The sequence below is a fragment of the Drosophila sechellia genome, chromosome 3R (assembly GCF_004382195.2).
Source record: "Drosophila sechellia strain sech25 chromosome 3R, ASM438219v1, whole genome shotgun sequence".
NCBI lineage: Eukaryota > Metazoa > Arthropoda > Insecta > Diptera > Drosophilidae > Drosophila > Drosophila sechellia.
In genome coordinates, this window is record NC_045952.1 from 30,271,738 (window position 1) to 30,295,096 (window position 23,359).

At 44.5% G+C, this 23,359-nt stretch overlaps 1 protein-coding gene across 7 annotated transcripts in view; it reads right to left on the reverse strand.

The window, feature by feature from the left end:
* LOC6619540 (polypyrimidine tract-binding protein 1) overlaps window positions 1-23,359 on the reverse strand; it is a 127,358-nt gene that overhangs the window by 34,995 nt on the left and 69,004 nt on the right. The gene's annotated exons all lie outside the window — the stretch shown is intronic.

Genomic DNA, 23,359 nt, shown 5'->3' on the forward strand with positions numbered 1-23,359 from the left:
TTTGACTCTTAGGGGTTGTTGTTGTTTAATTTCCCACAAGAGGCTCATATGCGATTTTCTACTCGAAGACGCTTTAAAGAGGAGCAAAGCTGAAAAGCTGAGTACACACAGAAGTTGTGTAATTGAGAGCGAGCAAAATGACAAGAGCACTATGTGATTATCCAGTGAAAAAGGGACTTCGGGTATTATTACGGCCATGCTGGAAAATTTGACAGAGTCGCCTAGACACGAAAAATTTGCCAAATTAGAAGGAAGTCCCTCTTACATAATGAGCAGTACTTCGTGGATATGTCCATGACTCGCGATTTTTCCACAATTTTGTGTGGTGTACTTACGCTTGCGATTCATCAGGCAGTCGCCCGCTCCCAGTTGATAATAGCTCTGCATTAAGTTGTGGGTATGGCCAAATAGGGGAAGTAAAAAGTTGCTCAATATCAACGCCCTCATATATGGCATCGTTCCTGCTCTCTTTGTCATGAATTTATGACGACGGCATATGAATATTAAAATCGAATATGTTGCTGTCGATTAAAGGCTTTTCGATTTGTCTGACTGCATGTAGAACACACCACCGTTCCAAAAAGTGGCAAGGCTACTAGCTTTATTTTTTCCATTTCAAACAATCTAAGATTTCCAGAAATTCTGTAAGTTATGTGAGCTCCTAACATTCCTAACATAAAGGCTGATAACGTGTATAAAGAGCTCCATTACTTAACATCAACTGATAAGTAATTGTACAAAGCTGACTAGTACTATCTTTTTGACTCGAACTGTATATTATTGTTTGTTTTGCTCACGACACAGATACGACTGAATATTTCCGCTACTGCAACGAATCGGTTCATTGATGTTCGATAGTCTCCTTTCCTGCACCGCTGCCATCATTGATAATGGTGATGATGATGCCATATGGGGGTGAATGGTAAAGGACCATGATGCCGCTGCGAATGCCGGCAAAAAATGCATATGTAGGTAAAAATAACAACAGCGGAAAACTGCAGCCATAACAAAGCAGCAATCTCCGGTAGACCTCCAGCTCAACCCTCTTTTGAAAAAACAATTATTTATACCGTTCATGCAGAAGGAGAAGCATATGTTTCAGCAAGGCGAATGTGGAGATTCTATCCTGATGATCCTTTAAAGCTATCTTTAAAGTGACTGCCAAGCATTCAATAAATTCTAATTAGAAGCCGAAATGAGACAACCACTGAACAAGCCACCCAATCCGACTAGAGCGCTATTTGTTAGCCAGTTGTCAGATGATAAACGCAACTTGTAGCTGCGGCCGCATAGATACAGATATGGGACTCAAACCCTACTCAGTTCACCAGTCCCGGACTAAACCACCTAACCCACCTGCCGACTCTAGGCAATAAATTATATGAAAATGCCGCCAAAGTGTAACAGCTGCGGTTCGTGCTAAACTCCGGCCACAAAAGTCGGAGGAGGAGTACCGAAACCACAGCAACAAGAAAGAGTCACTGACTGAGCTCAAGTTTAATATGAAATACTCGTATCTAAGAGCTAGCTCCTCCAGAGCCAAGCCACTTTATTTCATATTTTTTCCTCTCTATTAAGAAGGGGAAACGACGGGAATTTATCTAGAAGTACATATATAGAAGAGCTGCCAGCTGAATACCACTAAATATTTACGCTTTGGCTTTTATTGCTTCTGAGAGCCGGGAACTCTTTTTATTTCAATTTGTTTGCATAAATATTTGAAGCGAAGCTAAATTAGAATGTCGAAAGGCGAGAAAAAATGACTCCCGCTACAGCACGTGACTGTGTGAGTGGGTAAAATGAACTTGTGCAAGTTTGGCCAAAACGATTTGTAGCAATTTCGCTATTAGTATACTCCACTCCACTCCACTCCATTCCATTCTATACAAAGCAAAATCGAAAGGAAAGCAATGGAGGCGCAAAACTTTTCCTGCTTATGCATTTATCACCTTTTTCCCCACACTTTTCCGTGTGCGAGAGTGCAAAAAACTTTGCCTGGCCTAGTGCCAAGCAATTGGTTTGGGGGAAAGCCGGTAAAATGGGGGAAGCTCCTGCTCCTGGTCCTGCTCCTGCTCCTGGCGGACACATTGCGAGCGCCCGCCCGCATAAATTATTCAAAACATGTGTTCCTCGAGTATCTGAGTGTCTGTATCTCCTACTGTCTGCCACTGACTGTTCTGTTCTGCGCTGCGCTGCGCGACTGTTGACTCACGATTCCGACAGAAAATGGAGAAGAAAAACTCCCCGTGCCCACAAAGGTAGGCAGACGTTTTTCTCTGGCGTTGACTCCCTTTTCCGTCTTTATTTCTGGGCACTTACTCGTGTATGACAATTTCATTGATATTTCCCTGCTCGCGCGCACCACCACTTTCCACACTTTACGCACGAACGAAAGTTTTGGCAATTTTTTATTTGCTACCCGCGCCACGCGACTTCTGATGTCTATTAGGATATTCACTCTCGCCTGTAATGCGACTTTGTATATATTTGCAGTAAGAAAGAAATGTCTGGCCGACACAAAAGCAGCTGACAACAAAGGTTTTTACATTTGCTAATGCCGCGTTCATGATCGTAGTATATATACAAAAATATAATATAATCGGAAAAAATTACTCAGATTTTTATGTTTCGTAATAAGGTGATTGGGACCCAATTTTAAAATAAGGCATTCAAAAGTCAATCAGATTATACTTCATTTCAATTTAAACTTTCTTTTTCGCATACCCTGATACCCCTTGTTCGCTGCGAGGATAAAGTTAGGCATGCGTGTGCTGGAAGTATGTGTATATACATATGCAAATGACAAGCATTCGCCGTTTGGCATTTCTAATGAGGCAAGTCAAAGATTCTGGTCCTGACCTTAGCAACGATTACCGGGCGACATAAATCTTTTCTGGATATTGATTCTCCCCCTCCCCCTCGGCATCCTCCTCTTGGGTGCTGTTGCCAAATACTAAGAAGTATTATGGCCTTCTGTACGCGGGCGGCGTGTTGAGGGAATCTTTTAAAATAAATTATACCTTTTTAAAGCGGTCACGAAGCACGTATGGAGAGCTGACCCAAGAGCCACGACCCGCTCCCGGGGTCATACAAAATTCAATAGCAATGAAATTTATGGCGGCTGGACACTGGCAATAGCAAAAATATGCTGCGCTCGCGTTTCGCCAGAGGGTTCATGGGTGTTGATATGGGCTGGGAAAAGTCCACACCCACACATCCTTCCGTCCATCCCACCCCATCCAAGTGCTGTGCCTTATTTATTTTTATGGCCTTCTCTATTTGCTTGTCGTTTTGTGCGGCAGCAGTCCAATAAAAAATGCATTAAAAGCGTCTGGGTCTGGGAGGAAACGACGGTGTGCAAACATTTTGGCTTATTCTCTGTCTGCCCGACTTTAAAGAGTGTCGGCACCGAGACAACACGCTCCCCACATTTGCATGGCAGGTGAGGTGGCAGCATTGTTGTTGGGGTTGCAAGTCAATGAGCAAATTCGCCATGCCAATTCTCAAATGTCTAATATTCAGGCAGCTTTTGCCTGAAGGCTATATGTTCAAATAATTTGTTTGCCGCTGGCTGTTATCCTTGTCTGTCCCTTCCTTTGTTTGGCTATACTTTCCGAATTCCCTTTCCGCGCTGTATTCCACCTTCCCTGCTTTCTCCGGCAGCCATTTGCCGCTCGCTTTGCTTTCACTTGGCAGCCCATCGCGGAAAAAAACATGTTTAATGCCCCGCCATTTTTTATAGCGCCACACTTGAATGCGCTTAAATATTTTATGTAATTTTTCGCAATTTATTTAGCACATTATTTGCCGGGCCAGCAGGCAGCCTCTGGGTCAGACATTTATATCAATTCATGGTCGAAAATTTCGTTGACAAATTTCAGTCCCGAGGATTTTCCCACAGCCCCCAAAATCGTTGGCGTCAATTTCAATTTTTAATTCAGTTGATTCTAATTTTCGGGGTACCCATCGTTCAATTATTATTAGGGGAGTGTAATTAGATTTGCCTTGTTAAATTTGCGCGGCTAGGCTTTAAGATTTATTTGCGAGCATTTCGCAACGAATTGAAAGGGCGCTGACATAACGAAGTTAGTTGTGTCTCTGCGTCACGGAACTCACCGCAATGGCGAATTAATCAAATTTTTAAACAATTTGAATAACTTTAATGGACTTGCAACACATGCCAAAGCCGAGTGGCACAAATACACAAGGATTCACGCTTCCAAGCCAATAAATCCAGTGCATGCTACACCCCGGACAATCTCCTCGCTGCTCCATTTTGCGTTCGCGTCATGTTTGGTAAGTAATTGATTTATATATAAAAACATGTTGCATGCCACAACGATTGCAGCTTGTTGCCGTCGCTGCTCCTTCCTTGTTGTTTTTTGGTTTGTCGGCGTGTTTGCTTCTAAACTTGCACACCCCTCACCCAACCCTTCGCCCTTACCCCCCCGACCCCTTTGCATTCGAAACGCAAACTCGCATGTTTACATATCGATTACTGCGCGCCTGCTGCAACATCGGGCAATCTGCATATATGCAAGCGCAGTCATGGGCGTTAGGCAATAAAAAGCATGGGGCGTGGCCGAGGGTGGGCAAAAAACATGTTGCACTTTATGCCTTGCTCACCAACAAGGACATATTTTTAAAGCGACCAATCCGACTATTGAATTCAAGTCTTTTGTCGGTCGTTGGCCACTTTTGGCTGCACTTTAAATACGAACTTGCAAGTAATTAAAAAGGGGACAGCGATATACCTAAACGATTGGGCTACAACGGCAAATAAAAGGCTTTAACAACTCGGGCATTCGGTTCCGCCATTCGGCCAACTTGCAACAAGCTCGTGACGACAGCTCGTTACATTTTCGCTTTTACGACGCCCCAACAAAATGGGGCGGGTCATAAACCTAGGCATAGAAATTGTAAATGAATGGCAATGGACACAGAAAGACCAGAGAAAGGGCATAAAAAATTATCTACATTTAATGACGAGCCTTAAAAATTAGCGAGAAATGCTCAAATTAAACATAAAACTGAGCGGCCAAAAGTGTGAGGGTCAAATATTGTAAGGGGCATCAAGGAAAAGGGCAGAGGATAGCCCAGGAAAGCCTTCTTTTCGTGGACATGCGTCTGGCGGAAACATCAAAATGACATCCATTAACACACCTATTAATCACAAAAAAATAGAAACCTGGGCCAAACCGAGCATGAATGGCAGAGCAGAACGAAGGTTCTCTCCGCACAATATACACTGAGAAAATCAAAAAAGAAAAACACTATTGGACCAATATTCAAGACAAAATATAGCCGAATGTGGTGTGTAGAACAATTTTATTTTTTGACCGTGCAGTTTGTAGTCCAATTCCCAGACCGTGGCCAGCCGTAAAGGTCGCTTCTCTGCTCTGAAAAGTAGGCAATGTCACAACATTATGACCAGGTGACAAAAAACGAAAGAGCAGGGAAAATAGAATATAGCATAGGCAACAGCAACAACCACCTAAATAGCACAAAATGTTGAATAAAAATGTCAAAAAATGTAACAGTCGACGCGTCGACAAAGCCGAACTGGCCGGCGTGCTGTTGGTGTGGTTTCTTGGTGCTTTAACTCCGGGCGTCGGCTAAAGTTGGTCGACATCGTCGTCGTTGTCATAAAAACCCGCAAAGTGGGTGGTGATGGCCAATTAAGTTAACGACGGACGGCGGAGCGGCGCGCCAACTTTGCGGTCGAGCCACCACTGGCTAATGTGCCCAGCTCGCCAAGAATCCACCCTGGACTCGGGCCTAACCTATTGTAATCTAAAACGTTCATTGGGCAGGTTGGCAAATGGAGCGGCCCCAGGATCCGGCTTCTTTCCTTCCTTCCTCCGTGTTTTCCTGCGGCACTGTCGCCTTCAACCATCCGTCCGGTTGTGGTGCTACTTTGATGGCAACGGCTGCAGAGAGGGCGCGGTGGTGCTGCCATCGACTCCACGGGTCGTGTGCGCTTGACTGGCAGATCAAGAGACAGGTGACTGAACCAATTAACAAAGAGCCAGCCACCAAAAACTTCGCCAGCAGCACGAGAGGTAGAACCAAAAACAAAAGGCGAACACGACAAAAAGTGAATGGAAAAAAAGTGAATATAGCTGCAGGTGACGGGCGCCTAGAAGTTGGCCCACATTTTTTGAGAATCACCTTGGAGTGGGGAGTCGCCGGCAGCTGTGGCCACCGAAAACATAACCTCCGCTCCCCAGTTGTATGTCGTATACGTAATATATACAATGTAAATAGACGCCAGCGCCAAATGTCTCGCAAGCTGCAAATTAATTTCTCCCAGGAATCGTCCAAGCAGCTCAGGGAAATATGGCAGGCAAAACACTTTGTAGTGGGCTGCTCATAATCACCATCATCACCGACGAGGCTCAGCCACTCTCTTCGTCATCATTGCGGTTGTCACAGCATATTCCATTAGCAATTATGAATATGGAATAGCAGAAACCGTGACTAGTCTACTCTCCCAGTAATCCCGTCCCCTCCCCTTTCACCATCGCTGCGACTACTTAAGCCGAGGCAACGATGCCGTTAAGTGCTGTGTTCCTGAGGCGGCCAACATTTGGGCCATGTTTGATGTGCGGCACTACGTCTCCTACACGGAGAAAAAGTCTTTCGATAACATGTTGCCGATTTCGGTATATGTTACAAATCGCAATCAAAGCAGGGTAGTAATATTCAAGATATTATAGATTTTAAGCTGTTTTAAGGTCTGCTCAATTGGTCAATGATTTTTTTCAGCAAACTACGACAATTGGAAGTGTGTTTGTTGGTTGTAAAAGCAACAAAGCTGCACTTGTCCTAAGAGCTTTTTGAGAGCGCGAAACATGTGCGGCGCATATTAAAAAGGAATTTCATGGCGGTCATATCGTCCCGAAACTAGAGCAACCACAAAAATAAGTCTTCCTGGGCGACACCAAGTGATCCTTTGAGCTATGTGGCAGTGATCACAAACTGTCTACTAGTTGTCAAGCAAGCCAGGCAAGCACGAGCGCAGAGGAACACAGGAACACGAAGGCCAGGACACAGAGCCAAAAACCGGAAAATGGGTTTTCAAGCAAATTATCTGCCTGCCAGACCAGGCCATGCCATAGCCCATAGCCCATAGCCCGAAGACCAAAATCAACCCCACCCAACAACAGCTCTAAACAGTTTCAATTTCAGTACTGGCAGCATGTGTGTCCTTGTGTGCGTGTATGCGGGGGAGAGGTACATAGGCAGAGGGATGGAGCTTGGACCGCACAAACCGGGGCTGCACATATGACAAATATGCATAGACATTGTCTATTGCCACACGCTTGCGGGCTGTCTTTGTCCGCTTTCTCTGTCTGATGTCCTGAATGAAAGGATGCCTGCCTGCACTGGCAGAAAAAGAGCATGTTAACATATTAATTTGACTGTACGATATTCGATTCCTCTTAGTTCAATCAAAAAGAGGAAGAAGATAAGTGTGCTAGCCATATACATATATACTGCACTTTCACTCCGCTTTTTCTCGACGTGCACCTGCCGAATGGATGGCTGAGTGAATGTGATGGAATGGTTGGACGCTTCTTTGGCCAACGCCGCACCAAAAACCCGACCGGCACCGCTGGCGACTGTGGATAGTGCCAAATTATGGTGCTTGTGGTTTTCAGTTGCGAAACGCGAAATTTGCTTTATGACGGCAGACTGGCAGATCCTATCGGAGCGAGGTTGGAGAATGGTTAGCCATGTCTCCATGCCGTGTAATCCCAGTCAACCAGTGCCAGAGTGAGTGCGTGTGTCTGCGTGTTATTTGATACGGTAATCATGTGACAAATATGCTGCTGCCTCCGCTTCTGTTTCTGCTGATGCTGCTGTTGCGGCTGCCTTTGCCACTTTGATTATGCGCATTAATGAGCCGCAGAAAGACAGATACGAGAGCAAACGTAGAGCCATTTGCATTTGCTCTTCATTAGCCTGCTGAAGCGCTTTGATTGTGTTTGTCCTGTGTGACTGAGTGCGTGTGTGTGACGGGCGGACGGAAAGCGGCTTTTCAGGAAAATGCATTTAAGAAGCAATCCGCTTAAAAGGTGCATCACCAGCCCATAAGTCCCATAATTAGCGTTATTTGTTTGTGTTTGTGCCATCGCTGATCGTTAATACCGGTGCCCTGCGGCCTGACATTCGCTGGCCGATTATTTTTTAAGAGAAACAACAGGGGTGCACCTTGGCCATTTCCCAACCGACTACTGACCGTTGCATTGTTACAGGTTTTCCCTGGCACCCCCTCCCCGAATTACCCCGGTTTTCACCATTTTAGTGATGAGCGACAAAAGGATGCATAATGGACAGCGGCACCAGGAAAAAACGGAAATGACCAGCGAAAAATTAAAAACGGGCAGACGGAGGGGGGTAGACACATGCGGAGCCATAAAAACACACACTGGCTCACACCCACACGGAAAATGCGAACGCAATTCGCTGTAATGACCGCAGCACACAAGGGCAGAAACAGGAGGGGTCTACCATTTGTAACTGCATTTATATTGAAGCGACCACATCTGTTGCGGTTATGTTGTATGCAAAAATGCATTTTCGCGCACAGATAAACATGCAAAACAGGCGATGATGGGCGAGTGAACCACAGTCTGTTTTCTGCCCCACTGTGACTTTGCGTTAAAGGGAGACAGCGCTGTCCTTTTCGTTCTGTTTCCGGTGCGAGTTGGTGCTGTGCTTCCGGTTTATTAATGTTTTTTTTTAAGCCCTGTTTTTTCAGCGCTACTCCTTTTGGCAATTAAATTATTGAAAGACGGCAAATGAAGCCGCGCGGGACAGATCCATTTCAACTGCTAGAAAAAGTCAGGCAGGTCGCATGGCATGCATGTGGGTAATATTCATAATTGCCATTAAAATAATGCAACATTGATGATAATGGGAAATGACATGGCTAATGAAAGGGGGTCATGAATAATTCTTCTTGCATAGCAGGATGAATTTCGTAAAATTAAATTGATATTAAATCGAGTGGTGCCGCGCTGATAAATGAAAGCGTGCGACTTTCACCCGGAGACAAAGGCTGCTCCTGGCGGAGGATTACGGATGGAGTGAACAGGAAGTGTTGGCCCGTGACACTAACGAGGACCAGTGGAGGCGGAGGGGATATGACGGATGACACGAGCGAGATGTCGGCACATAAAAGAGTCGGACCAGACGGCCAACAAATAACCGTAGAGGCGGGGATGCGGTGACAAAAAGAATGACGCCATGATTCATGGACGCTGGGTCCACGTGAACGTTTGACAGTCATTGCTTGTCCATACCTATTCCCCCCTTTATCGGAAAAGCTCACAAATATTTGTTAGAAATCAACAAATCAACCGGGCAGAAGGAAAAAACTTTTGGCCATGTGCAAAGTGAAGTGGAAATTTTTGCATAAATCAAAGTTAAGTGTTAACACAAAAAAAAAGGGAAAAGGGGCGAAAATTGAATTTTACAATTTATCCAGCTTCTCCATTCCAACAGTTTTTTGCATGCTTCTCCAATAGCTAGCTATCCCTTATTTTCCCTATCTCCGGGCTCTGTATTTACTTGTTGGCTTTGCCCCTTTTGTTTGCCATTGCACAGAGTAAAGGCCTTTGGGCGAATTTTTTGGCTGTTTGTTGGTTTTCAAATTTGCGGTAAATCGGAAACGCGCCGTAAGTTAAATGAACTCGCCCGCACCCCGTCGCATTCAGAGCGAGAACCGCAGGCCAAACCGACGACCGGACGTGAAATCAGAACCATACACTTCCGAAAACGGATAAGAAAATTGGAAAATTTTAAATTTTAAAAGAACGTTAAGTTCGCCATAAGGCTACATATGTCTTTTCACAAGTCAGAAAGTCCGATTGTTTCTTTTGAAGGTAGTCGGTCATTTCTTCGAGTGTTGCCGCGTCGCGTAGTAACAACTCGTTTCCTAGTTGTCTTTCCGTTTCTTTCCATTTATTTACATGTTGCTGCCTGTTATTGTTTTTTATTTTTATTTATCCTTTTCGCCATTTGTTTTCATAGGATTGCTGCCGGCTGGGATGTTAATCAGTGACCTGCGACCAAGGAGCTTTGATTTTTTTCGTTCTTGGGACCTAGACAAATTTGCTTAATTGCGTATAATTTGTGGCGAGGAAGGTCGACCGAAAGACCGAATAGGAAACGGGCAAATAAATTAATATAATGCAAAAGTGTTAGGAATGGGAACTCGCTTCAAAACCCACCCAGATGGAGCCCAAATAAAACCGCTTTTGGGCGCACACGCATTCTTTGCAATGAATTATAAGCGAAGGATTAGAACGAGCAGCCGTACAAACGCTAGGGTTTCCCTGATGGAAATTATGAATGGAAAAACTGGGTGGAAAAATAAATCTGCTTGGAATTGAATTCGAGCGACAACAAGGAGAACTCCTGACATGTGTGTGTATGGGTCCACTGAAATTGCAGATAAATTTATTGAAAATGATTCTGAAAGCGAGTGCTGCCGCCATCCTGCCCCCCGGCATACACAGCAAACATTGTTAGCTCCACCTTCAAATCATTCCTACTTTAGGGGCGCTCCATGTCGTCCGCCTGCAAGCGTCTCTCAGGTGCATGAATTCTGCGCTAGATGAGGAAAATATTGATGATTTGCCAAATGTGTATTGAAAAGGTAAAGCTATTGAATTGCTGGTGCATCAGAGCAACTACACTTTGCATGTTAGTCCATGAGTAAGCGTACACATGTGCATCTCAGTTTAGGGGGAACATGAAAAACGTATTAGTAACCGGAGCAATTGTTGCTCAAAAAGTAGAGAAGCATATTTTTCTCGTTCGCCAGATTTTATGGCAAGGATTTTCAACGCACACCAAGCGAGTTTTAAATTTCAGCAATTTGGGATTAAAACTCGCCACATTAAGCAAAAACAAAACGTCAGCAGTGGAGAGTAAGTAGCAAACAGTGGCAAAAACAAAACGCAGCAGCAACGGCGAAATTAATCTAAAAACTTTTTAATGCGCTTTTAAATGATGAAGCTGAAGGGGGTCGTCGGGCTACCTTGTTTCCCCCCCCAACGATTTCAGAATCCCGCCTGCTCCACTGGCTATTCATAACCGAAGTGTGGGTGTGTGTGTTTGTGGGAGGAGGGGCGCGGGCTCTGTAAACGGCGTGGTAAAAGGAAAGAACAGTGGGGGTTGGGGGGGTTTGGGCAGAGGGAAAACTATCATTGCCGTTGTCGCTGGCTGTGCTGCAAATTACAAGACCCGACCCGGGACCTGCTGCGTTGCAATCTCAAGCGCCGCCCGCTCCCCGCCAAATGAGATTGGGCGGCAACCTGTTGCGAGGACCCTGCTCCTTGCTATAATTTTTGCACATTTAAAAGGAAAGGGGAGGGTGGGCAGAACGGTAGCCAGGAAGCACACAATTAAGTTATAAGTTGCTGAAATTAAATGAAAACAGTGGGAATATTGAAATTGATGCAAACTTGATTCAGTTGCGGGCGGGCAACGAAGCGGGAGGCGTGGATGGCTGGCTGGATGGCAAACAAAGGTATCGTTTGATTAAAGTCCCCCTGCCCGGACTGCAGGCAGATTGCTATTTACCTTTGAGTTTTCATGGCATAAATCCAGGCAAACGAGAAGCAGTCAGTTACAGCAATTCATTAGCATCGGACAAGGATTCTCCTATGGAAATTCCTAGCAAGGAGCTCCGCAAAATGGGTTTTTGGTGGCCAAAGTTTTGTGCGGCGGCAGAATTTGGAAAATTCATTGAAATGTTTGCGCAACTTTCGGTTCGCCAGCTGCTAATTGTGTAACTTGTCAGGGAGTCAAGTGGGTCGAGTTGCTTTGCACAGGCAGGCAGACAACTAATTAGATGGTTTCAGTGTCATGTGCGTCCAAAGGCACACCGAGAAAAAATCAAATGTTTCAATTGTGCAAATACACGTCGAAAATTCGAATCTTTTTGCACATTAAAATCAATATAATAATATTACATCACGTTACAATTTCTGACTTTGCGGCGAGAATGGCAAAGAAATCTCAAAATGCGCAGGATCAAAAGGACTTTGCGACAGCTTTTCAGAATACCCCAGCCACTGACGATAATTTCGAGCACTTAGCAAAAATAGCAACTATTAAATATGCATAAACGGAGGAGCAGGTCGCGAGCTATTAAACTGCCAGCAAGTCGCACACACTCGCTCTGCTTGTGTGACACTTTAAACAAAGCTTTGCATACATTTGGGGCACGATGTCTGCTGCAGCGTCATCTAGAAAACAAAAGCCATAGACGACACACACACGGATCTGGAAATTCCTTTGGGCGAGCCTTAAGCCAAAGTGAACGCGTGCTCGCCGCAATGTCACATAAATTTGCATATATGAGGGCCGTTCTCAGCCGCTCTCTCTTTCGCCCGGGAGATGCCCGTCTCTGTCTAGCCCCTGTGCGCTAAGTAAACGCCCTGGTGTAACAAAAAGCTTTTAAAATATGCCGACGCGACACCTCCAGTAAATTTTATACGCTTTCAGCTTAAATATTTACCCACACACAGTCACTTGCGAAGACGTGCTGGCATATGATAATAAAATCTTTATATAATTGTAAAAATTGCGGCCAAGCGAACTAGCTCACTTGGGCTGGTGTAATAAAAATGAAGTTAATTTTAATTAAAATGCATAAAAGGTGCGTGAATGTGTGCGGGGACAAATACCAAAAGCTGCTGAATCGTAAAGTATGCACATATGAGTGAGTATATGAGTGCTCGACGGCCCTTTTAATTTATATTTTTACCCCTTCGGCTGGTGACTTCATGTCCCCCGTTCCGCGCCCACCGATGGGTGTCGAATTATAGGCCATAAGTGTCAATATTTGCTCCTCTTTATGCCTTTTTGGCCAAACGGCAGCCGCAGGAGCGCTGGTTTTTCGTCGGTGGCCAGACCATGCATAAATCCTAATAATTACCGGCAAAAATCAGCACCCCTTTTTCATGCTAATCAGCTAGCTTCGTTTTATTTTCATCTTTATTTCGTATGTTGCATGTACTACGCGTCGTTTTATCTTATGTTATTTAATAATTGTATGGCAGCTGCCGTACCACGAGCTTAATGCGCGCGAACAGCTGCTGCGGCACGCGTTGCTGTTGCCGCCGCAAAATTTGTGGCTGAAGCGGAAGACGTAGCTGAAAGCCAGTGCCGGGGGATAGCGGTAATGGACAAAATCCTTTTAAAAAACAATTTATGCCGACCTAGCTGGAACTGTTTCTGTTAAGGATGCTACCTTTTTCGTCAGGGTGTTTAACAAAGTGCTAATTTAAAAAGTTCGTCAGCAGCTACAACAATGGGTGGGTGAGGGTTGAGTAGCAACAAAGTAGGAAAATAGCAAAAATTGCTAATTAAAAATTTATATGAAGTTGGCAGTAATAGCATTTTTAATTATAGCCAACTCATGCGGCAGCAACAGAAACAGTAACTGAACACCAGCCAGCGGAAGTGCGGCATAAACATTTTTGGGGTCGTGGGGCAGGCCCTTTTGTTGTTGCGGCTGCAACTTCGATTTGGGCCACAAAAGGTGGCTGGTCGGCCAAACAAAAAGCCCAGGCCCTGGCAGAATGTTAATTAAATCCGTAATCTACCATCGGTGGTGAGTTGCGGAAAGAGAAATGTTCCCAAGAATTTTCCGGGCCTAAATAAAGTTGAGAAAATACTTGCAGAGCTAAGCAACTGCATTTGACGTCTGCACTGAGCTGATCAAAGGCATCCCCAACAAGCACATAATGAAGAGACCATTTGAAATATTCATAAATAGCCCGTCCGGCCAGCAGCAAATGCCAAATGCCAAATGCCATACACAATGTGTGTGAATGTGTGCAGAAAGCCAGAGGAATGCACCTTTATTTTCTATACCATTGTTGAAGAGAGAAGCCTTTGCATGAAAATAACAATTAATTCTTTGTTGGCCTCTTGTTTTTCGACCAAATTTGTTATGTATTCTTATTGATTCGCAGAGGCAGAAGCAGTCGCATTCACTTATTTAAGCCTCGTGCTTAAAGCCACAGGCCGCCGGCCAGACTGTTGCTGAAGTTCAATTGGAAACTTTTGTCAAATTAATTAATTAAACTACACTGCAGCCGGGGCGAGACGACACGAAGCAGTGTCCTGACCTAGCAGTGGTATTAATAATTGAAAGGCGTCCGGTTGAAGTCGTCACTTTGTACAGGACATGGCCCGAAGTTGTGTGAGCGGCGGCCAGCAAAAACAAACAACTGAAACGGCGGCCAAGGATGGCAAAAGTTCTAAAGTTCATCGTGCAACTTCGTAGGCCGACTTTTCCCGTGGCCCTTTTTCGCTTCTTGTCCATGAAAAAGTTACGGCCTTTAAGATGCCTTTAAAAGCGTTTAGTGTTGGCTGGCGGGGCTTCGTTTTAATTTTAAGGCACATCAAAATCAACGCCACAGCCTAATTAGTGCTGGGTTGTTGTTTGCCTCGACTTAAGGGTGACTAAACAGAAAACACAACCCTCCCTGCAAATACATAGTTGAAAAGTTGTGGGCTAGCTATCATTTTCGCATCGGGCGAGTTCTAGTCTAAGTCGGGTTATGAATGCGCGGTTTTGTCTGCCTCAAAAATCAACTGATAGAGAGCTCGGCGAAACTTTTGCCAACCAGCATGATAAGCGCATTTACATGTTTATCAGCTTAGACAAGGGGCAACGTCTGGAGCCGTGGGCAGGACGCACTTCAAGTCATTAGGCAAGTAACTAACCTTTTGTTTATGGCTGCTGAATTTCTATAATAACAATTATGAAAATTAGCCGGGCGAAGCTAGAGGCCAGACGAAGCGGAGCGAAGGACCACGATGGCTGGTTGCCATTGTTTTCGCGGCTAATTAGGTTTGTGCCAAATAGGCAGAAAAGACGCTACTCACTGCAAATATGCCCTGAAATTAAATTAGTGTACCATACTCGGGGGCGTGCTGCTGACAGGCCTTCTATGCTGCCACAGTGAAGTGGAATTTTCGGGCTTTCTACTTACTAATTGAGCCGGCATTCGGCCATAATCTTGTGGGTAACTCACCTGTAAATAAATCGCAAGAGAGAGAGGCAATTTGATTAGCATGTTGAATTTGCTTTATTGCAATTGGGTTTGTAAAATCTTTTGAGCAATCAAATCTAATTAAGCTGGGCCCTAATCACTTTTTGTGGTTATCTTCACCGAGCAGGGCTGGAAATCAGGAGGGGTGACGGGGAACACATATTGGCCCCAATTGTCAATAACAAATATATCGGACCCATTAATTATGTAACTTAATTAGCAAAGGCGACAAAAAGTAAAGTGCTTCGATGTGTTCGGCACTCTTTATGTGCAAGCTGCCATTGTAATGGTCAAATAAATCCCTTTTAATTAAGAGATAAACAGAAGCAATTAAATTATTAATTATTGCCCCACACACAGGCGAACAGCAATATTGCATTGAAATATGGCAGACTTTGTGTATGGGGAAATATAAAAACATAACAAAAAAACATGCGCTAATCCTTATGCATATGGAATCAATAATACGCCTGGCTTGTAAGCTGCTAATTGTTGCTAAATAAACAAAGCTAGCAACAAAAAAGCCTATCAAATATTTATCGCCTGGCAGAGGAAATCAGCATCATCGGCAGGCGGTCAAGCGTAAACTTGTAAATAAATAATATCCCCAGTTCATAAATATACACACCAACATCACGCAACCACCAGAGGGCAGGGGTTTCACTAATTTATCGATCATCATCCGTCAAGGCTTTTAGCGCCCTGCCAAATATGTTTGCACTAATTGATTTCCTCTTCCTGCCCTCCTGCTCCTGCTATTCATGCGCCTCGCTTCGCAGTACCACCATTGTCGATTTGGGAGGAAAATCACGCTGTGACAATTGCGTTTGGCGAATTTTCGCTAAACAATTTCAGCGCTGAACCACAAGCAATGAAATTAGGCGATTGAATTTAAAAATATGCAAATATTCGTGATCAATTTCGCAAAAGTCAGGACGGATAAAAATGCATTTGATCTGATCATTTAGAACATAAAAGAAAATCATTTACTACTTTAGCATTATGGTCAACTTTTAAATGAAAAGTTGAGAAAATGCTGATCGAATTGTAATGATGGTTGGCTGATAAATCGCGGCTTATTAGCCTGGCTTCGACCAACAAACCAGGCTAACCAACTCAAATATCAGTTAAGGGGAACCCAACCGAGCTGCCATTGTTTGTCTGGCTGACCCTTTTGCATAATGAAAGTAACGTTGTGGCAGCCATTTTGCGGTTTGACAAATGTTGTGTCAAATTCGGCAACAGCCGCAACACAGGAAGCGTTGGGCGGTAAGGACGTTAGAGGGCCAACAAAGCGGGTTTTGGTTGGGCCAACCACCGGACAACTTTGTCAAATGCTAATGGACTCTCCAGACTCCCACACACACAAAGAGCGAAAAATTAGCCATGGCTCGGCTCCATCGCCCCAACACACTTCAAAGTCCTTGCAGGGCATCCTCCTGCCACACATTCTGTTTGACTTGACAACAACGGTGAGCTGACCAGAGCAACCGCTGCTGTCGACAGCAACAATATCATCAGCGTCAACAGCAACAACCGGGCTGCAACATGAGCAACATTAAAAAACATTAGACCAGAAATCACTTGGCAGCAACCACCTCGTTTGTTGCAGGTTGCAGGTACACTCTCGCGCGCTACTGGGTGATGTGAGTCACCGGTGCAACATCTGAATCCACAAAATGCGGCTTAGGCGCAGAGTGATGATGATGTTGCTGCCTGTTACCCACTGGGTGCTGTCTGCCATTTGCACTGAAACCTATAGGGTCCTGGAGTGAAAATCAGTTTAATACCCAAAGGGAATCGAAGAACATAATTAATTAGCCATAGCATGCAAAATACGTTAGATATATAGATCAAAAATGTGGTATAAGTTAAAGGACGTAGTTCTGTAAAAGGGTTTTCTTGGTTTTTTGCAGTGTGCTCTGTACGGTTGTCCTGGCAATGATTTGTTGGCATTTTCCTGACTAGAATACCCAGAAGGCCGAAGGGATGGGGCAACTAGAGGGCAGCTAACCAGGGAACTGGCGCCATCATCGTATTACCAAAAGTCGTGCCCCGTTTCCGCCTTTGTCAGCCACCCTGTGTAAATGTAATCCCAATGTTAGGGTCTGGGCCCGACCACTTGCTAGTCACACACTCCATTTATTTTTCACCCCTTGACTGCCTATTCCAGCCCGGCTCAGCCTCAAAATGCACTATGAAACCGCAGCCAGCATTCGGGGATAGTGAACTCAGGATCCTGGACCGGGTTGTGGAGAGATGCACTTTTCAAGCTAATGCTTTTGTTGCCGACCTTGTTTGTTGTGTGTGAGCCGCCACTTTTGGGGCACTTTGCAGAAGCCAAGTTTTGGATCTCAGCTCATTTACATATTTGAGGAGCGGGAAAGCGCAAGTTTTGCTATTTTCGCTCCGAGTAAATGCAAAAGTTTTGCCTTTCGGCTTCGAAAATTTGTCTACGACTTAGAGCCCAGAATTAGTAAATATTTGCTGAGGCATTAGAAGCATCCTCGACTGGCCATTGCCTAGACACCAAACCAAGATCGTCTGCGGAGGGTCAGGTCAGTCAGGCACGAAGATAAAAAATATACAAAAATTCCTTGCAAAATTACTGTTAAATATTTGAGTAGAAATTACAATGAAGTTTTGAATAGTTCGGCTGCTTCCGTTCGACTTCAACGAAATTGTCACGGCTACTATAAGTCAACTCAGAGTGCAGCTATAAATTTGAATAAATTAAGATTGATTTGTTGTTTGCTAGACGGAATACGGTTTAAGCCGGAGGAGAGCCGAGGCAAATAAACAAAAACTCATAGTCAAACAATAAGCAAAACACACATAATATGCCAAAAATGTTTTCCCGCAAACACACAGCACACAAAGCCCACACAGCACACACATTGCGAAATGCACACAAAAGCCAAAAGCAAATTATTTAAATCAACATTCGCTGCGGCCGCCGGTGCAGAAGAAGAAGCCCAGGACGAGGACGAAAATATTGTCGAATAAAATGTGGGAAAAGGCAAATACATAAATACAATGTCTCCTGCATATGAAAAATGTTGGCCGGCATCCATCAACACATTCATCTTCTGGGCAGGACCAAGTTCAGGGCAAAAGGAGAGGCAGATGCAGATGACGAAGCAGAAGCAGAGGCAGTCCGAACTTTCTGCCATGTATGTAAATTTTTGATTTGTGCCGAAAAATGCATAAATAACTGTTAATATTTAATATTGTTAACTTGTAAATTTTAAATGAAATATACGAGGACAGCGAGGTCACAGAGAGTGGAAGCCCGGCTCTTTGTGGCTTGGCTGGAAGCTTGATGTTGATGATTGTCCCTTGTCCAGCCCCTTCCCCAGTTGCATATGAATTATGCAGTTTTTAACAAAAATCCCGCAGCAGGATTTACATGGCTGGCTGGCTCTCTCTTGACCCTTTGTGTGCGGAGTCGTCCACTGTCCTGACAAAAGTTAAATTGTTTTTTGTTTTATTTTATTACGTTCCTGATACATTTTCCATTTGCTTGCAGAATTTTAATAATTTTTTTTTTGTTAGAGCTGTTAAATTTAGAAATGACATTTGTCAGCAAGATAATCGGAATGGGAACGCCGCTGTTGATAAAATGTAAGCCCTAATCAAATATTCAAAGCTGCTGCAGCTTTTTAGTTTAGTAATTAAAAAATGTACCACAGAATGCCGGGTGGATGAGCCTAAGTCCTCAAGTGCAGTTCAGTTAAAATGTGTGCGTGGTCCTCCAACATCCGCCACTGCATAAATCATCCATCCAGATGACAAAAAATATGCAGAAAACGAACTGTGGCAGAAAGCCGTTCAATTCAAAACGTGTGGTCCCAACAAAACAGAAAACTAACCAAAAAGCTTGTCGATCTCTGAAAAAAAAGCCACAAAAATTCTCTCCTGAAAAATGTTTGACCATAGCTGTCTATTTATTTTCCGCCGTTGAATGGTGCAAATTTAAAACTTATAAGCACGCCAGCCAACCAACTGCCAGCAAATATCAAACACCAAACACTAAAGACGCACGCATACACCCGCCATTCGTTTTTTCATTTCCACATTTGGCCTCCGTTCTGGCCATGGAAAAAGCCATAAAGTTTTTATTTATTTGCATTTGCTCACGTGTGCATGTTTAATTAAATTTGAAGCGCCTGAGAAGCCGCCATCGAGGCTCGGCTGGGGAATTATTTTTTCGGTTTCGGTTTTTGTTTTGGCCAGCGAAAACAAAATATGTACATGCGAACGCCTGCCGCCTTCTCTTCCTCCCCCGCCCCCTCTTCCTTTCCGAAAAGTTATGTCTAACAGCCAGGTCCTATTCGTATGTATGCCTAGCATACGATGCAGTTTACGTAACGAAAATTGAGTTGGACATGACCAAATTGCGGTTGGTTTGGTTCGCTGCCTCCTCTTTGTTGTGCGCCCTTGTTTATGAACTTTTTTGCTGGCCGTGTAGCCTCTACTCGGAAACTGATGAGTGGGAGCCACTGGTGGAGCGACCACCCAAGGCATGCAAATTGGAGCGTGACGTGCATTTCGCGAGCAATGGATTCCACCTGGCGTGCATTCCATCTTCAAGTTAAGTTTTCGGTCACACCAGTCAGCGTCTAAAAGTAGGCAACAGCTTAGGACAACTTGACAAATGGCAGAAAGAAGACGACAGTGAAGAGACAGCTGGCAGGATGTTAAATAGAGTTAATTAAATCGTCCCTAGTTGCTTAAAAGCCTAGACAAAGTTTGGCGTCGTGTGTGTGTCTATCGCATGTTGCACTCGCAAAAATACAACCGTGAAGATGCGATAATAGATGGCCGGTAAAACTTGAAATAAAATTACGATGACATCATCGCAATATTTATAACTAATCCTTGCGCAGTTTGCCTTCGAGTTCTCGATTATGAAGGTATAATACCCTTTGCTTTTAGAAGTGTCCAATAACTAGAATATGCAACAACCAAATGTGTGTATTAATAAACAACCACTAGCTGCTACAATTACTGTTTTCGTTCGTTGACATCTTGTTTAGTGAGGAAGCTCAGAAAATTTGCAACTGTTTTCTGCAGCGTGGAGATTTTTGTGTGTACAATTTATGCGCCTCATTAGCTGAGCGAGCACAGAGACAGAAGAAGAGGCAGGGGGATACGACAGGAGCAGAGGGCAAGACACACTCATCATCATCATTAGTCACCGGTTGTGCGCGCCTAAAAATATTCCAAGCGTTTTGCGTTTGCTCAAAGGCCAGCCGCCACGACAGTCTCGCCCAGTCAAATGAAATGGTTTCGACGATGTTTGACATATTTCAACACTTTAACAAACGAGTGCGAGGGTGGAATAGGGCACACGTGCTCCTGGTTCTGGCCCTGTTGCTGCCGCCACTGCAGAAATATGTGTGTGCATATATGTATGTTAGCCCGAGAGGAGATTTTTCATATTTGGAGGCACATATTTCAACGCCATGAGAAGAGATTGCTGCAGTCGCCGTGTCCTCGTGAGTTGTTGAAAGGGTTGAAGTGCCACAGCCCCGTGTACTTCCCCCATCCCAGAAAAGGGAAAAGTAAAAGTGCGACTAAGACTCAGCCTCAGCCTGTTTCTCGCATTGATTTTGTTTTGCTTTCGCTCGCCATTTCTGTGAGAGCTACGCTGCACAGCTAAAAAAATCGATCTATCTATATCTATCGAGAAATATCTATTACAATCTAACAACATCTCCAAGTATACAATACAATGACTAATTCAAGAAATATTTAAAAATATATTTGCCTGAAGAACCAAAAAACAACCACACGGCTTTTCTTCAGGTGTGTTTACCGGCTTTCCTTGGACTCATTTCATTTCCCCGCCTACGTTTTACTTTATTTTATGCCTTCCTTTTTATTTTTCGCTGTCTATGTAAGGGCTTTGGCTGCTGTTGGTTCGGCTTCGTATCCTGCGTTTGCCTACTTTTTATGTGTTCTTATTTATTTGCGCTGCTTTGCAATTTCAAAAAGTGTTCGCAAAGACAGGCAACGAAGGCAGGACCAATGGCTTAGGGAAATGGCTGGCTGCTGGCTGCTGGCTCTCCTTTCTCCGTGGACTATTTCGTGCCAAGAAGAGGCTCGCGTGCTCGGCTGCCTTATATTGCAAAGCGGGCATAATAAATATTTGACGCTTCATAAATCTTTAAAGAGTTGCCAAAAGCAGGCGCTCACGGCTTGTTTCGAGTGCCTATCCAGTAGCCACGGGCCTTAATGGAATCGCTACTTTTCGCCGCTCTACGTTTATGCTAATGACTTGGCTGTTGCAATTGGAACCGGCTGCTGCGCAAATTTGACAACAAACAGGGCGGAGCCCAGGAAATGGAGGAGGGAATCCACTTGGGAAACCCTTGCAAATTGCATGAAGGGGATGCCTACGAAATCTTGGCCACAATTTTCACTTGCACTTTGGACCGGAGTAGAGCCATTTTTGATTTCCCCAATGATTTGCATTAACATTTTTAGCACCACGCAGTTCCCGTCGATCGTTGTGTTTGGCAGCTCACCTTCGACCCTCCGCCCCCACCCCCTTCCACCTCTTTCACCACCCATTCACACCCACGCAAACAGTCGCACACAGCCGCAGACAACGGTCAATCGATGAAGCGTAAGCACATTATGCGGGTTAGCTGAGCACAGGGGTTAAGGCTGCCTCGGAGCGCTCGCAAATGAACTATTGTTTATAAACTTCCCCACAAATCGGTTTGGGGCCAGGATTCGCACACAGGTTTTGTTTTGGCCTCAATAGTCCTCTGGGCATTTGAAATTTTCTTCATCTGGATATTATGTAATTAAGACCCATGCCAATGCTTGCCATATGCAGGCTACATTATATATAAAATCATAGATGGATGATATGTTGAGAACAATTTCATTTTAAATGGTAAATTATCATTATTATGAATAATAATGATAATAATAAGTGAGGTTGATACATCAAAATATATTATAAATACTAAATACAGTTTGGTATTCTTAATTGTATTTCAAAATATGTAATAAGGTTGCGCTCCAAAAATATTTTTAGCAGTGCGCCCACCGCCGCCCAACCCTTTTACGTTCGCACCCCTTTTGCATCCCGCACACTTTCATATGAGTGCGGCGTTCTTCGGCAGAACCTCATTGCCGGCGACCCAGTTCATTTAAATTTGGCGTGGAGCCAAGTCAAGGCAGCGAGCCAAGCAATGAGCATTAAAGTTATGCTCGTAGTTGGGCCGGGTGGCTTAGGGGTGGTGGCGAAGGGAGGTGTGTGCCCGTCCAGGCGTTGCTTGTAGCTTTGTTTGTTGTTAAGTGTGTTAACAGGGTTTATGCTGCACACTCGCACAGACAAACAGGGGATCCTGCCAGCTGGATGCGGAGTGTAAGCCCACACATCCGTGAAAGGCGGCTGTCTGCTCCTCCACTTCCACATCGCCTCTCGCTTCCCTCGTCCTGGGAACTCTGTGTGTCTTATTAGCGTTCAGCTGCTGGCTTTAAAGTGGTTGCGACGCTGTGAGCTTTAAGATGGCGCTCGCAATTCGCCTTCCTCATTGTCGTAGCTTGACAACTTCCGACAGCCGTCCATCCACATCCACATCCACACACACACAATCGCACTCACCAGCGCCACCCCCAAAGGTGCAGCTATTATTATTTTTGTGAAATAAAAACCGCAATTACCTGAGAGTAAAATATATGGCAGCCGGAGCAAATAAACCCGAGAGTGCGTTTGTGCCGGCGAGTGTGTGACATAAAGCAAACAATATGGCGACACGCAACACTAAGCAGGCGGAGGAGAAAAGGCTCGAGGAGGGGGGGCAGGCGGCAAGAAAATGGGGCCAAGTTTCCCGCCATGTTGCTGCTGAGCTGCGAGCAACAATGTTGCAGCAACTCGAGTGCACCAACATTAGTTCTGCTCGCAAATAAAAGCAAAAATAAGTGTAAAATTAAATTATACGAAAGCGTCGATGTGTGAGTAAAAGAGGGACTGGCCCCCAACACCTTCACCATTGAGACGCATTGTTTTTCCCTCTGTTGCTCTTTCGCGTTAAGCACAAAAATTGAGTAACTGCACGTGAATGAAAATGAAAACAAAGCCAGAGGGGACTTGCCGCAGGACGAACGATGGACGAACTTTCGCGCTAAAAACTTTTGCATTTCTTAACTAGTTTTTGCTATTGTTTGTTGTTTTCCCCCACTTTTTTTGGGGGTGCACAAAATGCGGAAAATTAAATTGCCCCCGCGAGCGTTCGCAGGTCCAAAAACGC